The sequence below is a fragment of the Dasypus novemcinctus genome, chromosome 2 (assembly GCF_030445035.2).
Source record: "Dasypus novemcinctus isolate mDasNov1 chromosome 2, mDasNov1.1.hap2, whole genome shotgun sequence".
NCBI lineage: Eukaryota > Metazoa > Chordata > Mammalia > Cingulata > Dasypodidae > Dasypus > Dasypus novemcinctus.
In genome coordinates this window covers 131,921,751-131,942,917 of record NC_080674.1, presented here as the reverse complement: position 1 = coordinate 131,942,917, position 21,167 = coordinate 131,921,751, and the positions used below count along the sequence as shown (strand labels likewise).

General features: G+C 39.2%; 1 pseudogene; it reads left to right on the top strand.

The window, feature by feature from the left end:
- Nucleotides 1-18,860: 18,860 nt before the first annotated feature.
- On the top strand, nt 18,861-20,826 carry LOC101438695 (arf-GAP with GTPase, ANK repeat and PH domain-containing protein 3 pseudogene; annotated as a pseudogene).
- The last annotated feature ends 341 nt before the right edge of the window (nt 20,827-21,167 follow it).

Below are 21,167 nucleotides of genomic sequence, written 5' to 3'. Positions count from 1 at the left end.
TTCTGAATCCTCTGTGCTCACTTACTTTCATAATAAAAAACAAGACAGATCCCATTAGTCCCTCTTCCTTGGTTTCAGTCCTTGACCTATAACAACACAACGAAGTGGAAACCCAACACAGGGAGAAAGAACCTTCCCTGTGAAGCAAGAACTTCCTTGTTACTTTCCAGTGAATCCCATCCCAAATTTTCAAGGCCTTCCCAGCTCAGAAGACTCTTTTCAAACAAACTGCAGCTTTAAGTCCCTCACCAGTAGCTTGGGAGGGAAGCAAAGAGTAATATAAAGCAAGTTGAAGGAAAAAGGAAGATATTCCAAATAGGAAAAGAACTGAAAAAGGAAACAGGTCTAAAGAGTACTCCACTGGCAGGGAAAGCCCTTAACCCTTTACTCCTCCTACTGCCCTTTGGGGAGGTGACCCTCTGCCCTCACCCTTGACACGCTTGTCACAGGTTTCCCTCCTTGGGGGTAGAATGTGCTAGATGGGAGGGACAAAGCCTTGCATTCTTCTTAGAAGTTAGAGTATAACTAATGTATCATTTTCTGGTTTAATTTTCAAATATCCATTCTTTTCTAGCCTTCCTCTTCCATGATGGCAGACAGCTGGTAGACCTGCTCTCTGACACCCTATAAACGATTGGTTATAATAGAATTGCCAGAGAGTCATTAGTAGGAAAACTAAAATAATAACAATAATATAAATTTAACATTTTTGAGCATTTTTATCCTTATTAGACCAAGACTATTCATTATCTTGTTTACCTCTCTAATTAATCCATTAATATAGTATAATAATAATTACTATTATCATTATTTCCCAGTGAGAAAATAGAAGCTCAGAGAAATTAAGTGGTTTGTTCAAAGCTGCACAGTTCCTACATGACAAAAAATCAGACTCCATGCTCTTAACCCTCTCTACACTGCCTCTCTTAGAGTGTAAAAGTAAGATTTGTTATGGATAGAAACCATAACAAATAAAAAGGCCACCAGAATTGGTAATTCCAACTTTGAATTTGTGTCTAAGACTACAAAAGGGTAAGCATACAAGCATACTTGGCAATTTTCTGGTGAATTTGATCTGTGACTAGAGTCAGAGAAATTAATCAGTCCTACCCGCTGGCTTGCTGATTGCTAATTTCCTATTTCCTTTGAATAGAATAAGCTATGTTGGTTTGCACTCAGAGAAGGCATTACTCCCGGTTGGGGAGGGGGTGATTTTCCTAATTCTTCTCCCTCCTTTAGACTGGAAAATGGTTCCGTTACAGAATGAATTTATAGGCTGGCCCTGCTGCAAATGCACCGGAGGCCTCTTTGCCTCACAGCTACCATTTTCATAATAAAACTAGCCACACCATTACAAGAGGGTGTGTAGCTCAAGCATTAAATATAAATTACATTTGTTCACATTTTGTTCATATTGCCATTAACATTTATGAGTTTGGCTTTCAAAAGTTTAGTAAGAAAACTTACCACATTTACCTTTTGGTAACCTTGATTCAAATATAAAAATATAGCTCTAAATTTTCCTGACCCTTAAAGTGAAATAATCTTTTCAAAATAAAAATACTTGTTTTCCACTAGAATCTCTAGCATATAAAGCCCATCACATTCTCTATGGTGAATTCTCCACAAGACTAAAAGCTCCATGAAGGCAGAGATCATTTTGGATTAATTCACCACCATTTCCTCAAGGCATGGCATGTGGCAGATATCACCAAATCATCTTAGAAGAATAAATACAGAGCTACAAACTCCTACCTGCTCTCTTCATAGGCCTCTCTCGTATTCTGGACTGAAAGTTGTAGGCTCATGTGAAAGAAACTACTAACAGTGACTGGCACTAGTTTATAAAATGTTCTCACAATGCCATTTTTATAAATTGAGATCTCAATTAAATCAAATCACTCCATCAATCAGTACCATTGATCACTGTGTATAGGCAAGGCGTCATGCCAAGCTACACATGATTCTTACTTACAGGGAGCTTACAATCTCCTCTTAGAGGTTTTGTTGTAATTTTTGGCCTATTTTGGATTCTAATGTGCTTCCAACTAGGAGTCATCATCCTTAACAAGCTCTCTGCCTAAATATACTGGCTTAATGGAGAGAAGTTTTAGCAAATTTGAGAGTTGTAGGAGGATGCCAAGGAAAATAATTAGATTTAAATTTGGCAAGCTACTTTGTCAGCATGATTTTTCTTCTTACAGCTTTACTTTTGATTCTGTGTAAACTCTACTTCATTACTAGGTGCAAAATCAGGAACACTGCAAATTCTTCCCTGACTAAACAGAGTGAGATGAGTAGCAGACATAAGAGGAAAAAGAAAAAGGTCACAGAGTATACATTTTCTTTTCACTTCAGCTCCTCTGATAGGCATGTCCTGATTTCTTTTAGGCCTCAGGCTTATTTTCAAGGCTGCTTTCAGCTTTATGTAATTCTAATGTCTCCTTCTTCACTTGAACTCCACATTTCACATTGTTAATGCCAAATAAATGTTTCCACCATTCTTGTCACTGTGGCTTTCTTACTGAGTTTGTGTGCATTAGTAAGTCCAATGGCAGAATCTCATTTCTTTGAATAGCTTCACAATTTCGTGCACCTACCATAAAAACAAGCAAATTGACACCCTGCCAGGAGTAGCCAGAGGAGATCTTAGAAGAGAGTTCATAATGGCACTGTTGCCATATTGCATGCCTGTAAATAATTCATTAAGTCAACCACCCTTTTGTTTTAAGCAAACACAAGCAGATGCCTTTTTAAATTGGATGCAGACAACAGTTTTCAGAAAAACAATATTATAATAAGACACTTAAAAAGAATAACATATTTGCTTTATTGATTTTTATAATCATAATACACTGTGATTACTTCTGTTATCCATTTTATCTTGCTCGTGGGTTTTGTCCTCTGCTCTTATAATTTTTATTTGTCTAAATATATGTGAAATTTCATGGTTAACAGCAAGTGTGTGGAAAGTTAATGAAATCAATTCATAATCAAACAAGTAAATCCAGGTGATTTTCCTGGTCAATGCTATACACGGTTCTATGATGTTAACATCACAGTTAGAACTCTTCTGACTTCATGACTGAGAAGAATATATGTAACCAGATTAATAAGTGAAATAAAATGACTTCCAAAAGAGAAACATTTCTATCATAACTACAGGGTTAATGAGCTATTGTCTTTTAGATCAACCAATATAGACATATAAAATATAATAGGTATATATATGAATAAAAGTTTGGGGGGGACATTATATTTTCTAAATGGCAAGATTTGTCTGTGCTGACAGGCCCTTTTACTTCATGAATTCATGTATTTATTTATTAATATCCCATGTAATTTCAGGAAATATTTCATCTGGTTCCCTCCTTAAAATGGTCATTTAAAAAATCTGTGTCCAAAAGCTGTTTTATATTGAGTCTTATAGTTCACAATCTTAGATGTGCATTACAGTCTCATGTGGGGCTTTTACGTAAAACATATGACCAGCTCTGCTCCCAGGAGTTTGATTTAATTGGTCTGAGTGGGACCAAGGCAATAGATTTTGCAGAGGCTTTCCAAATATTTCTTATGCAAAGCTGAAGATGAAAACGACCACGATAATCTAAATGAGAATAATGAACCTAGTTATTAGCAGGCATTGAGTTATACTTATTATCACCACATAAAGATATGTATAGAATTATAGACTACTAGAGCTGGAAGCAAATTTGGAGACAAGGCTTCTCAATGGTATAAAATGAACAGAAATCCCAGAAGATGGCAATTCTAGTGGTAAGTCTAACTTGGAATCTATATCCTCAGAATTCTGAGCCAGCTGTTATTCCATCATATTGAGAGTTTGGATTGACGAGAGTGGAGACAAATATAAAACCAGTGGATCCAACCTAGCAAAGTCAATTAAGTGTAGAGAAGAAGAAGCAATCAAGGGGTTCTAAGGAAACAAGAATCTGGAAGTTCCAAGAACAGAGGGAAGAAAGAAGAGGTTGAAGAACAAAGAGCCAGGCACCAAAGTAGATTCTGAACAATATGACAGCAGGAACTCAAGAGAGATCTGGACAAAAAGAAGTCAGAGGTTAGGCAAAAAGTTTAGGAACAAAGTGTAAAATTACAGCAACAGTAATAGAGACCGAGGTTGCTTCTGAGAATCAGTCAGTGACTTGCTTCCTCTGTACACTCAGGTGTGATTCAGAATGTGGTGATGGGTGGAGGCAAGGTGGTACACCTGCCCAGAGCTAGGCATAGCTAGGGTGGGCAGAACCACTGCTGACAGTCGCCCCTGCTCACGAGTGACTTCCATACCTAATACAATCCTGGGACAGGAGCTCCTTGTAGATGGAAACCTTAACCAGATGTTTTGATTATCACTATTAACGAATAGATTGGAAATATGAGTGTAAGGTTTATTGGTTCCTCCTATTCTCTCACAGTGCTTGAAATGAGTGCCAGATGGCTCTCCTGACCCAGATATAAGGAAACATTTCCCAGTCCGTCCTCTATTCTCATTCATAAAAACAATAACAATTAAAATTTCAAAGAATATTATTACTATCATTCCAAAGTTGGTGTGATAGTCACTTCAGGAAGATTATTATTAATTTTTATCATTCTATAGATTCCATGCTTTGTACGTGTATTGGCTTTCTTGATATCAACCTATTAAACTGACTTTATCTCTTTTTTTTTTTTTTTGTAAAACCTTAACGCATACATTTTCCTTTCTGAAAATCATGGGCATCTTAGAAATGAAATATTGTAGGTGAGCTGATAGAGACAAAATAGAAAGATAACTAAATTTCTTTTTAAAAAATAAATGGAACAAATATATATGCTATTCTTTAAAAAAAAAAAAAACTCCCTCTGTATTTAAGAAGTATCATTCTGTAATAGACATGTGGAATATTTGTGTGTTCATGTAGTAATGTATTTCCAAAAAAGGAAGTTGTAGATGTCATCATAACTTTTGACATAAAACTGCATGAATTAAAAGTTACCCTTGCTGCTAATTCCTACCCAACCACCACTATTACAGATACATGTAATTATTTGTTTCCAATTCATCTTACAGAAGTCAAAGCCTCAAGTATTGGGTAACCATTTGAAATAATCGGTCTGTAGCAGCATATTTTGTTTCAATATATTTGGTTACTTAGAAAAAAATTTAAGTATTCTCCTAATCATTTTAGCCCTGGGCATAAGTAATAGTCTAAACTTGATAGCATTTGGAATTGTGTCACTTATGTGAGATCTATGATATATTGATTTTTTTTTTTTTTTTTTTTTTTTTTTTTAGAGCAAGAAGAACAAGCACTGAAATCTCTTTCAGAAAGATTTACAGCATTAATAACCCCAGGCTATTTTAAGTCACAGTCAATCTTCATGGAAGAAGTACAGAGATTATACAACAATTCTTTTATTTTTTTTCCTTCCAGAATTGCAAACTGATATTTCACATATAAGTTATTTGAAGAAAATAGTACATTCACACTTCAAGAATATGCCTAAGGTCATTACTTTCTTTTTCAAAAATTTTTATCCATCTGTGCTCAAATGCACAATGAAAAAGAAGAGCACTCCACTGAATTTACCACGTCTACAACAGGCTGAAATTTAAACTGATTTGGTGATCTGAAGTTCACAACCCTCCACGAAATCCTAATGGACTCTCAGTTTTGTGGGGAGAGACTCAGAATACCGATAGATAAGATCCCTGATCTAAAGACCTGTACAGAAATATTTGCAGTAACTTTATTCATAACAGTTAAAACACAGAAACAATCTTGATATCCAGCAATAGGAGAATGAATAGACAAACTGTGGTATAGTCACAACAGAATATCCTTCAGCAATAAAAAAGAAGCAAACTACTGATACACCAACAATAAACTGAATGAAAGTACTACTGTGTGATTCCATCGGCATCATGGAGTTATAGAACAGACAAAACTAATCCACTGTCAGAAGAAAAAGTGAAAACAATGGCTGCTTCAGGGGGGTTAAGGGCACATACTGAGAAGGGGCATTAGGGAGTTTCTGGGCTGGTAATCATGTTCTGTATTGTGTTAGGAGTTTGGACACACAGATGTATGCATCTTTCAAAACTCAGAACGCGCATTTAAGTTTTGTGCCTTACAGCACATGTAAATTTTACATCAAAGAATAAAACTTAAAAAATACTGAATTCCAACTAATGATACACATGCTAACGAATTTAGGGGAAAGTGTACTATCTATGCAATTCAATTTGAAATACATCAAGAAGATGGACTGATCAATGTCTAGAGGGGTGGATAGAAAGTTAGATGATAAAACAATTGTTAATGGTAGAATCTAGACAACCTACCATTAATACATTCACTGTAATAGTCTTTCAATATTGCTGCATGTTTAAAATTTTTCATAATAAAATTTTGAAATAGTGGAAGGGTCAGTCTTGAGAAAAAATATGATCTATACGTGGTATTCTCAAGAAATCTTAGCCTTCTTGACCTTCTGATTTCGTATATTTGAAATATATATGAAGATGTCACAAATAGTAATCAAGTGTCAAAGTTAGACTGTAAATAGTTAACTTTAGTTATTTATTATGCAAGTCTGAAGTGTGCATCTTACTGAGTGAAACCACGAGAAAGTCTTTGTTCTACACAACACAAACATATCCCTAGTCTTTTTTATTTAAAGTACATCCTTCTAACTAGTGCTGTTTATTATTTTTTATTATTATTATTATTTCCAATTAGAAACCAAAAAGAAATGAAAACTTTCTTGGTTTCAGAAATCCCTTGATGGTTCCTAACAGGTTTGTTCTTTGGTCTTTATCCAAGATTGGTGATCTACATTTGAAAGAAAAGAAAAAGAAAAATACCTTTTATTCATTCTTTATAACAGCTAACCAGAAATATTACAGGTTCTCTCTACTGTCAGAAAATCTGGTCAAGGGCTTTTCAACAATAAGTAAAAATACTTATGCTGAATTATCTGGGGCCTGGTTTGTCTCAACATGATTTCTTCAAACACCTCATTACTAAGTTGCTATTTAGTTTCCTGAAGGCGGCTGCCATCTGTAATTTTCATAGCTTTTAGAAAATGAAAGACGGCTGCATGTGGGCTGTGGGATGATTGATAGTAGAGTCACATTTTTTGCAAAGTTTGTGACAAGAATGACAACTCCCTCAAGACTGTTCATTGTGAGCTGAATTCAACATATCCTGTCCCTTCCAAATGTTTCTTTTGACCTAGATTTATACTTTGCTGAATAAACAATCTTTCCACATTGTTTTATATAATGTAAGATCCTTGTGAAGTGTTGTCTCCCACCTTAAAACCTCTTTAGTTATCCATAGCTGCCCAAGGCCAAGGATGGAGCTATTTTGGCCACTCCTGGAATCTGTGCCCTCAAACTATACTGGTTTATTATTGATAGAGTAAAAACAATGTACAAGTGGTTTGCCATGATTTCCCAGACATTGATCCTAGTGATATTTAATCACATACCCATCAACATCTAAGAAATTAAGCTGATGCAAATTTACTGATGATTATGATGATGATGATAATAATAATAATAATAAGCACAGTTTCATAATTTCCTGGGTATTATGTTCCAGACATTTTCTTGGCTAACTTATCTGGTAATTTTTCTTTCCTCACTGTATCTATATCATAAAGAGAACAGGAGTTAATTTTGTATTTGCTCTCCTTTCATCTCCAAAATTTCCTATGCCAGAGAGATAGGGCTGATTGCACCAAGAAGTCTCATCAAGCAAGAGAAATAGCCACTGATGTGTTATTTATGTGCTATATATTTTTTTCTTTTTCTTTTTCTTTGATGAGAGGACAGTTGGAATGCCAAAGATGGATAATCCCAACATATGTTCCATTTAATCTCTTTGATTGTTAAAGTCAGACTGTAAAAAGTGCCTTTTTTAGTAGGATGATTTGCCTTTATATACAAATGAACTGAAATAATATTCAGTCTCTACAAATAGCTTGTAATGTGTCCAAGAAGAAAAATAAAGTTCCTTTTATCTGTCATTTTCACTAAAGTCATGAACCCTTAGTATATAAATGAGTCATATGTATTAATATATCTTATTCCATCCTTTACTCTTCTTTTTCTCCTTGTTTATAAATAGGAAATGAGGGTTCTACATTTGAAAAAGAACAAAACTCATGATTGTTCCAATTTATTTCACACTCACATTCTGTCTTTGCATGCCACTCTTGTGTAGTCACACAAATCTTCTATTCAATTAGTCATCTGGAACAAAGAGCCTTCCTTTTCTGCAATAGTTGGTTTATTGGGGACTTCAGTTTTATTTGTTTCACTGTAATCTGGATTTTCTTGTTTGTGGTCTGTTACTATTATTATTATTCAATACCCCCATAAAAGTCTTCATTTTCATAACATAATACTTTAAAATTAGAAGGAACCTCTGAAACACCTAGTACGTATGAACACTCTTCTCTAGAGATAAAGAAGAAGACCCAGAGCCATGAAGTAAACACCTGAAGTCCATGTGGCCTGACTTCTGGTACAGCACTCTTCTTGTTGTAGATTGCATAGGATCTGAAACTATTCTTATACTGCAACTTTTGGCTTTAATCCTTAAATAAGGCAACTATCAATTTTCTCTAGATAAAATAGTTGAGTTATGTATACTAGGATTTTAAATATTTCCCTTGGAGTTTCCTTAATTTTTCTCACTGTGTCCAAGGATTCACCTTGGAAACTAAACCTTTGAAAGTAATTTGAAAGTCCCTATATAATTCCATTAAAGTTCCCAGTTACTTTCCTCTCCTCTTTGTCTCCCTATCCTACCCCCTTGCAATAGTGTACAACATTTGATCCCAAAAGTCAGTTTCACAAGTTTTGGCCTTATTTAAATTCAGAGCAGTTTTTAATCAGTCACCACACTTGCCACTGGAGTTGTTTCATTGCTTCATTTGTGTGGATCTCTACTCAAGAGTTCTTCTTAGTACTCTAATAACAACAAAAGCAATACTTCTTTGACTTCATGAAAGCTGTGGCGAAGTGGAAGTACAAAAAGTGTGCTCCCGTTCTGGTACAGATGCATTCAGATTTCCGTTGCTAATTCCTATGTTCCTTTCAATAAAACATTATTAGACAATCTTTAGGAACTGAGATAGAGGATGATGTCTTTCAGGATGAAGTGAAGAGCCACACTATTTATATTTCAGAGTTTTGCAGATAAGACATCATTCAATCATTTCATTAAGTATTCAAGGAACCTACTCTCTGTGTGTACTAGACATGAAAGATACAAAAATAGTTCCTGTTTTGAGGGAGCTCATGCTCCTTAAGGAAGACTAAGAAGTAAATCCAGTGATAAGTGAGCTCAGTGGTGGAGCCCCATACTTGAGTGATAAGCTGAAGGATTAAACTATGTTGTTTGGGCAGTGAAGACTGGTCAGACTCTCTTCATGAGAGCTTGAAAGCATTAAGTCAGTGTGCAGAGATTTCTATTAATAATAGGAGCTGTACCTTCTGGCCTTTCAGGCAACCTTTCTTTTTCCAGAAAGAAGAGTGTGCCAACCCCAAAATGTGTGCCCTTGGGCTGTTTCACCAGCGTCTATTGCTCTCTCCCTAACAGCCCCTGATTTCCACTTGGAAATCTGTGAGGCTCCAGGGCTGGAGAATGTTACTAGGTTAAGTCAATTAGTTACTTAGTACCTGCTAAGAAGAGGGTCAATTTTGCATTTATCTTGGGACTTTTCCTTAAGATCCTGGGACAAAAGATGGTGTAGAGTATAAATATTGAGTCCGGAGGAGCTTATCTGAGAATGAATCCAACACATGGAGTAGAAACACAATGAACAGAGACACAGAGAAATGGCGCTAAAGTACCTCTGATATAATTGACCTCTGAGTCGCATGTGCCTGAAGCCCATTCTATTTCTGGACCTTTTAGGTATGTGAGCCACTATATTCTCTTTAATATTTAGGCCAGTTTCAGTAAGTTTTCTATTATTGCAATAAAAATCATTCTAAGAAACACATTGCCCAATGCTAATGCTGTCCCCTTAATATTAGGGCCAACCTAAAAAGCTCCAGCTGAATTAACTGATACAGCCCGTAAGAGTGTTTCCTTTTTTTCATGACCACCTCTTCAGGACCTCTTCACCAGGACAAATCCCAATGATTTTTCATAGTTCAGTTCTGAAGCCTCAAATCCAGAGTGGGTATCTTCTTTCCGAGGTCTGCTGGAGCTTGGAAAGGCTCTTGGGTGACCAAAGAATTGCTGTATATCATGCCCAGGGCTTTCACATCAAAGTGCTCAGTGGAGGCCTGATCCTGTTCAAAATGACAAATTAAAATGAATCCCAGAGCTTTATTCTCTAAGAACATAAGACATGTTTTCTTTTTGAACATTTCACTGCATTGTCTTCAGTATCAAGCACTCTAAAGAATATTATTATACCTTGAGCTTCTTGACACATTTCCTAATAATTTGAAGCTTCTGACATTTATACAATAAAAGATTGTGCTTCTTGAAAAAAAATCAATGAATCTTTGGCAATCATCTTAAATCTGTAGAGATTAAATTCTCTTCCCAGACATTGCTATTCCATATCAAACACAGAGTCAGGCAGTATAATTAAGATAGTTGTAGAACCATATATTTCTTGCCCTAGCTGTCTGCTTTAAACTGTCTTGGGAAGTTCAAAATAATAGGGAAGCTACAGCTTAACCAGAGTAATTACATTTGCTAAGCATAATGGGATGAGTAAAGGCTATGTAAAAGAAATAAATAAATCCACCAGAAAACCAAGAACTTCTATACTCTTTCTGATATATAAACCTGGCTGATAAAAAAATAAACAGGAAGAAAGAAGAAACAATGCTCAGCTGCAGTTACAACTCCCAGGGGAATGGCAGCTATTATCCCCTATTGAGTTGGTACTTACCATACAGAGCCTGAACAATTCATACAGAAAACTAAACCATAACATTCCTGTTTATTATTACTTTAGCTGAGAGGTGGTGACATTAAACAGTTCTGCACTGCTGCTATAAATCAGCAGGCTGGAGATGTTCTCAGCATGGGACTAGGACTCCTTGGAAACCAAGCTCATCAAAGCAACCAGCTGTCAGAATTTTTCAAATTAAACTGTTATTGCAGTAGTATTCATTAGTCAGTTACTGGCTATTAAGATATTTTTATATCGGCACCATTGACACTGGCTGTTGCTTTTTAATATGCAAGTTATATATAAACATGATTCAGTGACTCACGTGAGGATGACAGACTCTATTAGAGCTTAGTGTCCCCTGTCTTAAGGCTGCAGCAAAGAGCTGCTGTATTATCCGTGAACGCATGAATTTCTCAGGGAAGTTGGACGTTCATTCTGGTGGCTGGGGTGGAGAGAAAGGTTGTAATAATACATTTCAACACTAGTATTTGACCAGCAAAATGATAGCTCAACATCAGAAAGTATAACTCTTAAAACTGTTACTGAGCCCCCGATGACAGTGGTTTATGCTTCTCCAGCTTGATGGTGTAGATTTCCATTTCATCTGAGTTGCTGGGCCCATGTTTAACCTTGCTTGAAATCCAGACTCAAACCAAAGATGGAAAATGGGGTGTGAGGAGAACTAAAGAAGAAAATCAGTACACACACTCTGATAGAAAGAAAAAAAATATGACAAGAGTTGGGTTCTTAGTAATGAAAAAAATGTCCTCAGCATTTGGAAAAATTCCAAACCCTCAGTTTAGTTTCTCAGCAAATTTCACCTAATTAATATTTCAAGTAGAAAAATATGTGCTAAATACTCACTAGCCTGGAATGATTGCTATATTTCCTATATACATACCACAAACTCATTCACACATAGAAACCACAGACCTTCTACTTTTCCTCCCCTCATATTACTTCCCATGCGGTAGAGAGAATATTAGTCTTTTAATTGACCTGAAGAATAATTGATCTAAATTGTTTATTTTGTAGATGAAAAAATGAGACTCAGTTAGATAACTTGTGTCTTAATTTCATTTTCTTTTACTCTTTCCTAAAACTTCTGGGAATCCCCTTTCTACCTAGAAGATAAGCCATTTCCTGGTTTGCACACCCATGAAGATGCCAATGGACTATATATAAGCAATTCAGTCTCTGCTGTGAGAAAGACCCAGGATCTCAGCTCCCCAGGGTTCAACGCTGGGGTGCGACTGGGTTTGGGGTGCGACTGGGTTTGGCGTGCTGGAGCTGGCTTGTCTCAGGTCCCAAGAGCCAACTGTTAAATTTTCAGGAATCTTGTGGACTACTAATATCTTGAACTGGACCATGGTGGGATTATTTACACCACAGTACAAATCACGGTTTTTGGATTTTTTTTTCCCTTCTGGAGATCTGGTTGTTAACCATTTATCAGAACACCACTGAAGGTTTTTACTACTGCTTCTCCTTTGCAACATCCAGACCCAGGAGCCTCTGCCCCATTAATGAACATTGCCTTTACCAATCCCTTAAATTCATTCATTAAGTAAATGTTTACTGAGTGTCTACCACATTTCAGACACTTGGCCACCCCCTTCCATAGTGCTAAATGGTAAGAGCTATTCAATCACCACCTGCCTGTGTGTACCACAATACAGACCTGAAACTGCCAGAAAGGAGTAGAGATTTCTAAATCTCCCAGAGGGCTCATCAGAGAGCTATGTGCCTGTGAGGAGGGTGTGTCTACGGACTTTACCTAAAGGGACCTTGTGGGCCCAAAGTGGTCCCTGCAGGCAATTCATATGCTGAGGACACTGCAGTGAACAAGGTCTTGGCTCAGAGCTCACTTTCTATTGAGGAAATAAAAAGAGGCTGATAATTTGTGAAAGCAACAGCACCATAAAGAGAAAAATAGATGGTGAGTTCAGGACATGCCTCTCTGTGGTCTGGGTAAGGAGCACTCCAGAGAGAGCAAGAGCAAATGTCCTGAGTCAAGAATGAGCTTGCACTTACTAAGGAACAAGTTCAGTGTGATTGGGGCAGAGTAAGTAACAAGGAGGGGGGTGGGGATAAGTTAGGGGCAGGGAGGTAAGGAGGGGTCTTTGCTGTCCATGGAAAAGAGTTTGGGTTTCAGTCTATGTGCAGTGAGAGTCTACTGGGATGTCTTAAACAGAGCAGTGATTTGGATTTTTAAAAGATCACCTGGCCTTTGCATGGAAATTAGATTGTAGAAGCAAGAGACTGGATGCCCCTCTCCCCAAGCCTGAGCACACAGCATCCTCCTGGCGCCATCACAACTCACCAGACCAAGATCCAGCTTCAGCCCTTGCAAACCTCACTGTTTGGTTTGCTTTGAATTGTTTCCAGAATACTATTTTATTAAAAGCATATTGTGTGTATATTGGAATAACTCAAAAAAGTATTTAAGAAGCACAAAACAACAACAGGGCAACAGGACAAGGGAGAAGCCAGACCTGGCTTTGAGTTTGAGACATCACATTTGAGTTATTACAAAGATGATCACTCTTTTCCTTACAGTGCTATGAGTCTCTTAATCTAAGACTGTGGATCTCAGTCCTGGAAGCAAGTTGGAATCACTGGGGGCTTTTAAAAACACCAATGCCCAAGTCCAGTCAAAAGAGTTTCTGATTTCTTCCATCTGTGGAAAAACTAAGGCAGTGGAGTATTTTAAAATCTACCCAAGTAATTCTAATGGATAACCATGATTGAAAATCATGGTTCTAAATGCCTAGACATTCAGCCAGTAGGAAAGGAAAATTGATGAAAAACTCTCTATGGAGCAATAGGAGCAATACCTGCTCATCTTTGAGTCTGGAATGATGAACAGTAGCATTGCCCCCCGCCCCCGCCTCCCACCATGAAGGATTTGGAGGCAGTCAGTCTGGCAATAGAAAGCCCAAAGAGGAAAAGAGACTATTACTAGAACTTAGGGTATGAGCTAAGTCTAGATGTAAGCCATCCCAAAAAAGAGATGTAAGTCATCTCAAACAGTAGACTTCTAGAAGTACCTGCTTAATACAGAATGACTCATTCTCACCCAGTTTAGAAATATGAATCCAAAGAGGGATCATGGGAGAGCCCTGTCCTGCAGTAGCAACTGCCACTCAGATACTCAGATGTTGAATGCAAACACACCCAAATAAATCTTAGAAGAGATACTCTCTCACCCTTTCCCACCATCTGGCCCCAATATCTCTTCACCTTCCAAAAAATAAACATTAATTGGGGAAGGTGCAAGAAACCAGTGTCAGAGAATTCCAGGAAAGGAAAAGGCAATGGTATACATAGCTTCCTACTATGTTCTGAGTTTATTGAAGGACTCTTGCCAAATTATCTCAGTCAGCATCAAAATAACCCATAATTATTGTCATTCCTATTTCACAGTTGTTGAAACTTAGAGTGCTAAGTGATTTTTTTTGCAAAGTTCCACAACTTGAAACACCAGAGAAAGACTTAAAATGCCAAAGTCCATACTCTTTTCATTCCACTATGTATGTTTCTTCTTCAAACAAGATAAGGTAAGGTAAAGGAGCTGAAGAAACTGGGCAAACTGAAAATCAGTTGATGTTGGAAAACCTGGAAAATTAAGAGGTAGAAGACAGACAAATGCCAGAAGAAATATTTTTCTTTCCCCTCCTTTCTAATGCATGGATACTCTGTGAGGACTTCCAAGTAGGTAATTAGCACGGTATGTGGCAAGAACCCAGGCTAAGAATGCCTACATGGAATGAACTAGTAATGGCATGGACAAGAGGGTTAGCAAAGTGAGGGATGGTTCTCTTAGATAGCAAGCACATATCATCCGTCAATAAACTACATTGTGAGGTAGAAAACCATTTGTTCTCCTCATCTTTGACATAAAAGCATTTCAAAGAGACCTCTTTTCAAATGCCACTTTTTTTCACTTCTTCCTTGTAACACTATCACAAGCAAAAGAGCCTCCTGTTTTCTTACATATTTATTTTATGTAAGAACCTGCTCAGGATAGTAATATAAGAGAAAAGGGCTTTTAATTTTTCTTCCTTTTTAATTTGCAGAGGCATTTTGAGAGTATGGAAAAGAAGGATTGTTCTTTCCTCAGGAAGTAAATATTTGCCAAAATGGACCAAGGAGTCACCATACAATAGTAGAAGCAAATATTTGCTACCTGCCATAATATTTTTTTGCCTGTTTAATTTGAGTCAATTAGACACCTTGACTCTGGTTAAACAATGATTCCACTTTCCATTCTGAAATCATTGTCATTGCTTGAGGGACAAAATGGCTTATTCTCAGAAAATGAAAATTTGGTTCTAACCATTTATTCCATTTAGTAACTAACCTTGTGACAAGCTAATGGAAATATAATGGTATATGGAAGAATATTTTCATAAGGGTTTATAAATATTTCCCAAACTGTTTCTTTTAATTTTCAAAAGTCTCATGATAACTCTCTTTAAAGAATCTATCAAATTATTTCTCTAAGTATCAGTGAAATCCAAGTCATTTTGGAGTAAGCGTCTTTTTATAAAAAGCTAGTAGGCATATATATTCTATCCATCCAGTCAGTGAACATGGGTCTTTTTCTTTGTTTTATGTTGAGTCCCAAAGAACAAAACAAAGATAAAGCTGTGCACAAAGCAGTCAGTATTTGCTGAAGGGTAGGGTGATATCAAAGGAAGCCAAACTGGTCATGTGCAAGGGAGGCTATATGAACACTGTAGCCTCATTGGTTTACCCCTTGTAAACCCTCTTGCACACTTGGAGAAAATCTTACTCACTGCATTGCCACATCTGTGAAATAGAGCTCTTTGATGAAGACAGTGCCCTGAGAGAGGAGGCAACCTTTGCTTCGCCATCAGGCAGCTGAGGAAGTGGTCATATCTCAGGGCTATGAGTGATGTCACTGAAAGGAGAATTGTTAAAAAGCAAAACAAATACAAAACAGTGGACTCTCACTGCCTTCTCTCCCATAGGAAGACATTCTGCCCAGGAGCAAATATCACAGCTCGATTGGATTACTCCTGGAGTGATAGTGCCAGGAAGGAACAAAAGGTGCTGATAACTGCCAGGAAACCAAACTGTGATATAAAAGCAGAGTGTATTGTGCAGGAGACATGGTTCCTCTCTTCTTGTTAGGTTGCTCCAACCAAGAGAAATTGATCCCTGTAAATAAAACACCACAGCAAAGGACAAAACTGAGAGAAGGTGCTGAAGACCTTAGTTTACTTTCCAAATTGATAACACTCTAGCCCACAACTGCAATCTCAGGTGACAGTTAATTTACTCTGAGGTGACAGTTAATTTACTCTTACCTTAGATTAGAATGGAAGCAATTCTTCCTTTTTGGGATGCAGGGTCCTTCATAAAAAATACTAGAGGGGAGTAGATGTGGCTCAGGATTTGAGCACCAGCTTCCCACATATGAGGTCCTGGGTTCAATTCCTGGCCTCAGTACCTGAAAAAAAAAAAAAAAAGAAAAGAAAAGAAATACTAGAGATCCTCTTTATAAACTACACTATTCTGAAATAATAACTTTTAAGTGTATCTTATTCTTAACCTTACTATAAAAGAAATTTTTGAAATGTTGTCCTTACCAGTGATAGAAGCATATACCATTTATCACCTTTTCAGCTGCCATTTCAAATTTTGGGGGAGTGGGGAGGATTTTTTTCTTTTCTTTTCCTGGGTCTGGCATCTTCAAGCGTCAGTAAGTCACTTTGTGAATTTTCTGGACTCTTTGTTCCTTTTCTTTCTCTAAACTGCTGCATTATCTTGATCTCCCTATTTACATTCATTGTGTGGAAGGCAGGTCAAACAAGCCAGCTTGGCTCCCCTGAAATAGGTTTAGCAAAAGATTTGATGGGTAAAGAAGTACTGAGAATTTAGGACTGAAATGCGGTTTCAAACGCTCCATGGATATTTTTTTGGTTTTCTCTGCTCTCACCAATTCCCATCCAAAATGAAAGCTAACTGTTTTATGTATCAACATCTGGACACAATGTAGGCTACGTATACAATATGATGACTGTAAAGCTGTTTGGAGTGATGGAACATCTGGTGGAAAAGAGAGATTTTGAAAATTGTCTACACTATAGATGTTGTCGTTGTTTTTATTTTTCTAGCCAGTGCTTTGTAAAAAGAATAGTATTTCACACATTGTTGACATAAATCATATATTAAAATCACATGAAGACTCTTTTTCAAAACATACAAATGCAGTGTCCAACCATGGGGATACTGATTCAGTGTCTGGACTGGGGCTGTGTATGCTTTTAAGAGTGGTATTTCTACACACATTACAAAAACTGACTCAAGAAGAAATAGAAAATTTCAACAAAGCTATAACAAGTAACAAAATTAAATCAGTCATCAAAAATCTCCCATCAAAGTAAAGTCCTGGACCAGATGACTTCACTGGCAAATTCTACCAAATATTTAAAGAAGTAACACCAATTCCACACAGGATCTTCCAAAAATTTCAAGAAGAAGGAATACCTACTCATTCAATGAGGCCAGCATTATCCTCATATCAAAGTCAGTAAAGACAGGCCCCCAGAAAAGAAAATTGCACACCAATTTCCCTTATGAATATCGATGCAAAAAATCCTTAACAAAATATTAATACTAGCAAGCTGAATCCAACAACATTTAAAAGGATTATATCACATGGGGGGTCTGCGGTTCAAACCCGGGCCTCCTTGACCCATGTGGAGCTGGTCTATGCGCAGTGCTGATGCGCGCAAGGAGTGCTGGGCCACGCAGGGGTGTCCCCCACATAGGGGAGCCCCACGCGCAAGGAGTGCGCCCTGTAAGGAGAGCCGCCCAGCGCGAAAGAAAATGCAGGCTGCCCAGGAATGGTGCCGCCCACACGGAGAGCTGACACAACAAGATGACGCAACAAAAAGAAACACAGATTCCCAGTGCCGCTGATAAGGATAGAACACACAGCGAATGGACACAGAGAGCAGACAACTGGGGGGGGGGGGGAGAGGGAAGAGAAGAGAAATAAATAAAAAAATAAATCTTTAAAAAAATTTAAAAAATAAAAATAAATAAAAGGATTATACTCCATGACCAAGTAACATTTATCCTGCAGCATGGTTCAATATATGAAAATCAATGTAATATACCACATTAACAGAACCCAGGGAAAAAAACTACATGATCATCTCAGTGGATGCAGTAAGGAATTTGACAAAATTCAACCTTTCCGCTTCCACCAGACAGAGCCCTGCAGCAGGACCGCCAGTCCCCGGGCCCCTGTGAGGAGCAAGAGGCAGCCGAGGCCCAAAGCCACGTGAAAAGAGGGCCTGGCGCCTGGGCCATGGCTGAGGGCTACACTGGGGACCCAGTCACACCCCATGGCACTTCTTTTTTTTTTTTTTTAAAGATTTATTTATTTATTTAATTTCCCCCCCTCCCCTGGTTGTCTGTTCTTGGTGTCTATTTGCTGCCTTTTGTTTCTTTGTCCGCTTCTGTTGTCATCAGCGGCATGGGAAGTGTGGGCGGCGCCATTCCTGGGCAGGCTGCACTTTCTTTTCACACTGGGCAGCTTTCCTCACGGGCGCACTCCTTGCGCGTGGGGCTCCCCCACACGGGGGACACTCCTGCGTGGCACAGCACTCCTTGCGTGCATCAGCACTGCTCATGGCCAGCTCCACACGGGTCAAGGAGGCCCGGGGTTTGAACCGCAGACCTCCCATGTGGTAGACGGACGCCCTAACCACTGGGCCAAAGTCCGTTTCCCCCATGGCACTTCTTGCCCTCAGGCCAAGGGGCCCAGGGAATGGCACAGCTGCAACAGGCTGTGGGCCTCTCTGGAGTCTATGAAAAAACTGAGAGCTTTGTGTGAAAATCATGAGCTACCTGGTAGAGACTTGTTTGTGAAAGGCCAGGAGTGGTCTCTGAGACGTTCTCTGCTGGAGCTTAAAGAGGCATTGTGGGGAAACCTGTCCAATGGGAAGGGGGACTTAAAGCACACTGTCTGACAGGGACCTACATCCTGGAATAGTCCCTTGAAGGAGGTCAGTTAAGGAGAAGACTGTGATAGATGATCAGTTATCTGCTGCTGATCCAGGATGACAGAGGCCCCCTGAGTGGTAGTTTACCACCTGGGTGGACTCTGCAGTGCTTGTATTCTGCCTGGCAGATGAAATCAGCTTCCAGACCTGGATAACTACTTCCTGCCGAGGTGCTCATGGTCCTGGTGCATACTCATGATGCCATCAGTGCTGTGACCCCTCAACCCCATTAGGGTCCACAAATTCTCCACAGACCTAAAGTGTTATAACTATTATAGGCCTTGTGCAACCAACAAGCTAAAACTGAAGCATGTTTTCCAGGACATGGCACAGAAAGTAGTAGGCTTGTGGAAGAAGAAGCAACTGGCCATTGGATCCTACAAGTCACTGCCTAACACACCCAGCCACTCGGCAGGCACGCCAGCTCCCTCCCTGCGGTGCCCACCAAACATCACCAATGGTGGCAGCAGCACTTTCAGTAACTACTCTTCCTCATATCCCAGCATTAGCCAGCCAGCAGGAGCTGTGTATGGAGACCATTGCTGTCCCCTCCACCCCCACACCCAACCACAAGGAGTCTAAGCGCACTCCAACAGCCTCACGTTGGACTTGAACCAGGAGAAAAAGGCTACAGAGTACAACATGGACAGTATGGGGAGTGGCCACACCATTCCCATCAAGCATTGTGCTGAAGTGGAGCAGCAAGTCCCTGAATAAGGAGTTAAAGAAAAAGTTCATGATGCTCTGTGGCAACGAGCTGTTCACCTCCCACTCCAGCCAGCATGAATATATGCAGAACATCTATGTCAAGGAAATTTACCTGCTGCAGACAATAGGAAAGTATCAGGGAAGCAGCTGCCCTGAGCCACACCTGCTGCATATCCAGGCACCAGGCCCCTTGCCAATGAGCTGGCCTTGAAGCAGAGTAACACACAGCTAGGTGTAGGCACAGATGCAGAGGAATCATTTGAAGTTCTGGCGGGGTCCCTCACTGGGCAAACATGGTACTTTGAGGTCTCCAAAGCAGAGAAACAGGAACAATGGGTACAGAGTGCACAGGCCCAGATCTTCACTGATCTGCTGGGCTGCAGCAGTGCCAAAGATAAGACTTGACTAGGGTATCAAAATGCTGCTCTGGCTATGTAAGCAGTCTGCACAGTTCATGGTAGCAATCTGTGTATTGACCACGTGTCCTGAAGTGTACTGAGTGGTTAGGAATCTACCAGCATCTGGAGACCCACCTGCCCCAAGTGCACTCCCTTGACCTCAATGACTGACTACCTGAGCTGTTAGCTATCATGACTGTGATAGCCAATGTCCTACTCAACAATGTCTGGGAGAAAGTCCTGGATGGCTAGACAAAGCCAGGGCCTTAAGCTTTCAGAAAGGAGGAGGCATATTGGATACATGCCAATTTCAAGCAGAAGCTCTTCTTGGCACCCCTGCCAAGCTCAGATGTGCCTCTGGGGCAGCAAATGTTTGGGCTGTGGTGGAAGATGACATGCAATTGCTGGTGATGCTGCTGGTGCACAGTCCCAAGGAAGTAGTGAGCGAGACATATAGGGATGGAGATGGGTGAACAGCTCTGTAACTCTCTAGTGCCATGGCCAATGTTATCTTCACATAGTTGTTCATTTGGTATGAGGTAGACATGAGAGGCAAGGATGCCCCACACCTGACTCTACTGGCCCATGCTTGCTGGTCTGATGGACAGAAGTATGAAAGATCTTGATTTAGCATGGCTGCCCAGGGGAGAGCTACAGCTTAGCACAACTCCAGCAGAGAGCCTACCAATGACACCAACACCTCAGCTGAGTTTCATCAGAGTCCTAGCCTTCTGTAAGTCTCAGGAAGAGGACAGAGGTAAGAAGGATGACATGCAGACAATAGGTTTGGGATTTGAGCTGTAGCAGAGAAAGGAAGTGGAGTTATTTAGACCTCTGCCCTGTAGGAGCCTTTGAAGAGGGACAGGAATCTATGGAGAGAACTGTGAAGACAGGGAAGCAGGACCTAGCACTTCTTCCAGATTCCTAAACTTAGTGCCGGCCTCTTGCAAACCTTCATCCTAAAATAAAAAATGAATAGAGCACAGACTGATGATACTAGATAAAAGAGACAAGGAAGTAATCTGTAAGTCCCATGTAAAGACTGGATATTGGAATGTTTGTGTGCATGTATGATGCG